The sequence below is a fragment of the Cricetulus griseus genome, chromosome 3 (genome assembly GCF_003668045.3).
Source record: "Cricetulus griseus strain 17A/GY chromosome 3, alternate assembly CriGri-PICRH-1.0, whole genome shotgun sequence".
Classification (NCBI taxonomy): Eukaryota; Metazoa; Chordata; class Mammalia; order Rodentia; family Cricetidae; genus Cricetulus; species Cricetulus griseus.
The window spans coordinates 249,954,727-249,959,496 of NC_048596.1; positions in this window are offsets into that span (position 1 = coordinate 249,954,727).

Genomic DNA, 4,770 nt, shown 5'->3' on the forward strand with positions numbered 1-4,770 from the left:
TGATTGATTCTGATAGACAAGAGTTTCAAGAGGAACGTACAGAGCATGCGTCTCAGAAACAGGTGACATGCCACCTGCATCATCTTGTTGCAAAGGTGAGTAGTACACCAGGGTGGTGAGTTAGCTGGTGGCAGGTGTGTTAACTTCCTGATGTCACTTACATTCTCTACCTCCCCGCTCTGTCATTCACACTGACATTCTCAGGAACAAACTATGGACTCATAGTTGCATAGCTTTCCCTGTTTCTAACGTGATGGTCAACTCCTAGCTGATTGAAACTCAATATTTGTCTTTGGAAGGGTAAGAAGCAAAAACCATAATGGTAAATGAACACTCTCACTCCAGAACTTCCTTTCTGTGCTCTAGAGAAAGCTCAGCATGCTCACTTGGCCTCAAAAGGTTGAGTTGCCAGTAGATGATCCCAGCCTTTGTAGAAAATCCCATTAGGGGGTCAGATAGATGGCTCAGTGAGCAAAGGAACTTGCCCTGAAGCCTGACATCCGAGCTCAATCCCTTTAATCTACATGGTGGGAGGAGAGAAATGGCTATTAAGACTCAGCCTCAGACCTCCACACACATGCATACACAAATAAACAAATGTAAGGAGAAAGAAGAAAGAAATACCCTTAGAAGCAGGGTATGGTGACACACGCTTATAATTCTACCACTTGAGAGACAGAAACAAGAAGATTGATACATGTTCAAGGCCAGCCTCGGCTACATAGTGAGTTCAAAGCAGACCGGGCCATATAGCAAAACTCTGTTTTAAAAATCAATAATCAGCCAGGCTTTGGTGGCACATGCCTTTAATCCCAGCACTAGGGAGGCAGAGGCAGGTGGATCTCTGTGAGTTCGAGACCAGCTTGGTCTACAAAAGCTAGTGCCAGGACAGCCTCCAAAGCCACAGAGAAACCCTGTCTTGAAAAACCAAAAATAAATAAATAAATAAATAAATAAATATAAAAACAAATAATCACGGACTGCGGCAGTGGCTCAGTGGGTAAAACATTTGCTATGCAAGGATTAAAACCTAAGTTCAAACCTCCAGAGCCCATGGAAAGCCAGAAGTGGTAGCACGCATGGGAGTTAGAGACATAGTACCCCCAGAACATCATAGGCCTCCAGCCTGGCATTTGAACTGGTGAATAATGAGAGACTCTGTCTCTAACAAGGTGGAAGGCAAGGACACCTAAGAAGGACCTCTGGTCTCCACATGTGCGCCATCGCCTTCAAGTGCCCACACTTCCAAACACAAATATGCATATACACATGCACATCGTATGTACATACAACAAGCACTCACACAGAGGATTTACAAAAGGATATATACATGCATGCATGCATGCATGTGTACACACATACATGTATACAAACATACACAAATCCAAAAACAATTGAAGAAAGCAAAACAAAATACATTAAAGATTTGATGAGTATACATCCTAAGATGTTGCCATGGTTTGACGATGTAGCTTAGGTTGTGTATTAACAGCGCTTGGAAAGATTACTCAGTGGTTAAGAGTGCTTGCTGCTCTATCATGAGGACCAGAGTTCAGATCCCAAATGCCTACACCTGCCACTTCAGCTTCAGGAATCCATTGTGTCTACACACACACACACACACACACACACAGGAAATAGTTGTGTTAGAGCCTTAACTCCTCTGTGTTGAAAAGGGAGGTGAGTTCGGTTGTGAGAGCACATTGTGATAGTGAATGCTTTGCTCAGGAGGAGGGGACGGCTACTGTTGGCACTGGATCTTTCTACTCATCTTTCTGCCCTTGCTAGGTTTGTGTTTTATTTTATGTATACATCCATGAAGTTCATCCAATATGATCACTTGGCCTTGCTTTACCCAGCCCCCAGAATTATGAACTGAATCAACCTTTCCCCTTTATAAGAAACTTTCCTTTCAAAGCACAGGCATTCCATTAGAGCAACAGAAAACAGGTCAGGACAGCCGTTTGTCTGGGATGTTCTTCTGAGAACCACTAAGCAAGTCCTGTAGAGGTAAATAACTGAGACTGTTATGTACAGGGATACACCAAACATAAGGCCAAGTGTGTGTGCAGATTCCTAAAATCCACCTCAGGCCACCTGAAGCATTTGGAAGTACAGGAATATTTCCACAATAAACCTAAACTAACGTACAAGCTACAGACTGAAGACGTCCAGATCCAAGGGCTATCCAGGCAAACCAACTGATATTTCCAGTCAAAATAGACAGTGGACATCTATATTCCCCCTCTACCTTAATATTTAGAATACATATGCAATATAGGTAACAACAGAAAAATAAATTATTTCCAAATGAAATTAAAAAGAAAATTAAGATATCTTCGACTGGTACCATTTATGCAATGTCTATGTTTCTTTGATGAGCCCTGTATTCTGGCTCCAAAGTAACAAAGCCAAGGAGCATCAGTATCTTGTTCTTTTTAAGACTGTATTTAGCCACCCACTGGTACCATGTGGATTGTTCATGGATGCCCAAATTGGAGGATGTCCATATTCCTTATGCAGAACAGGGCACACTGCTGTATACTTTGAAAATCATCTCTCACTCACCTGCAGTACTTAATAAGACATAAGTGCAAAGGGGCGTTTTACTGTGTTATCATGGAACACAGGCTAGAAAACTCAATTTCCTACTATTCCTGGTTCAATTTCCTACTATTTTTTGATGCACAGTTGGCCGAATCCACAGAAGCAAACCTGCTAGTAAAGGGCTGCCTTGCTCATACTTCACAGAGCCACCTATTAGTTATTTCTTCCCCAGACTTCTCTTCCTAGAAGAAAATGCATGGGGCCTTCCCTGAACATGGGCTGTGTAAATCCTCGTGGCTTGTCAGCTGGTCTCTGGTGAGATACAATAAGGCTGATCTACGTTTCTGCGTCTGGCCTGACTTAATGACTTCCTAATTGTAATTGACTGAACACCAGGCTCCAGCTCTCACATGTCAGAACTCATTTCTGTCACCATTCTGGTGCCATTGTGTTCTATCAAGAAACATGCAGGGAAGAGTCCAACAGGTCACCAAAGCATGACACACCCAAGGTCAATATTACAATCCAGGAGATGAAGCCAGATGGTCTGAGAGCCAGCAGGGCAAGAGCAGGGAGCTTCAAGTCAAGCAGGCACTGCAGGATGAGTGACGAAGGTCACCAGGCTTGAGTTATGCTTATTGCATGCTCTTACTGCCATGTGAGTGAGCACAGTTCTGAAAAGCCAAAGATGGGGTGCCAAATTAAGGGGCTTTAAAACAGAGCTGACCTCACACTCAGGTAGGCCCAACCTATCTTCCTTTCTGAACATCTGTGGTCTATCCAACTGTCCTCCACGCCTGTTGTTGTGTGTGTGACACCCAACCTTGATTGTCAACTTGACTGGCTTGATCTACCAGGTAGATCTACCTGGCAGATTAGTAGAGCACATTCTCATTTGGGAAGGGATCAGAAAGCTCTGCTTCATCTGTGGGTGGCACCATGCGGTAGGCTGAAGGTTGGGATGGAGATATACAAAGGAAAGGAGAAAGCTCAATAGTGCAGGCATGATTCTATCAACTCCTGTCTGCCATGAGGTGAGAAGCTACAATGGCGAGTTTTGGTCAACTTGACACAAACTAGAGTTACCTGGGAAGAAAGACATTCAACTGAGGAATTGTCCCAATGTTATACTGGTCTGTGGGAATGTCTGTGGGGGGCATTTTCTTTATTGCTGATTGATGTGGGAAGAGCCAGGCCACTGTGGGTATTGCCAGCCATGGACAAGTAGTCCTGAGTCAGCTGGTGGTGACACATACCTTTTAGTCCCAGCACTTGGGAAGCAGAGGCACGCAGATCTCTGAGTTCAAGACCAGACTAGTCTTCAGAGCTAGTTCCAGGACAGTCAGGGTTCCACAGAGAAACCCAGGATTGAAATAAGTAAATAAATAAATAATTTTTAAAAATAAAGAAAAGAAAGTAAGGAAACTGAGTGAGCCATGGGGTGCAAGCCAGTAGCCAGTTATCTCTCCATGGTCTCTGTATCAGCTCCTGCCTGTTTTGAGTTCATGCCTTGGGCTCCCTGGATGATGACCTGTAAAGTGTACCAAGGAAAAACCATTTTCCCCAGTTTGCTTTTGGTCATGTGTTTATCATGGCTACAGAAAGCAAACTAGGATGCATGCTTTGTTCCACCCTGATTCCTGCCATGATGCTCAGCTTGCCTCAGGCCCTTAGCAATGAATCAGCCAAGCACGGACTGAAACCACGAGGTGAAATAACTCTTCCTTCCTTTTAAATAATTTATCTAGGCATTAGTCATGGTGATGGAAAGTCTGACACAGGCAGCGGTGCCTCTTGCCATCGTCTTTCAGCCACATGTGTGACGTTGTGCATGTATAAAACTAAGCACTAGAGGGACCTGGGAGGTGTTGAGTTGGTAAAGCACTTGTCAGGTTCAGGAGAGGCCCTGGGTTCCATCCCAGAATCCAGGTACAAAAAGAAAATTCCACGCATAGTGGTGTGTGCTTATAACCCAAGTGCTAGGGAGGCAGAGGCAAGAGGAGTCCTAGTGTCTCCTGACCAGCCAGATGGCCAAACTGGTAAACTCCAGACTACTGTGAATCCCTATCTCAAAAGCAAGGTGTGAACACTAGAGGTTGGCCTATGGCAGGCCCACATACCACTGCGCGAGCACGCACATGCACCCACCCCCCCACCACCCCACCACCCCCCCACACACACCTAGGCTTAAGAGACCTCTCTAAGTTTATTGAATAGAGTACT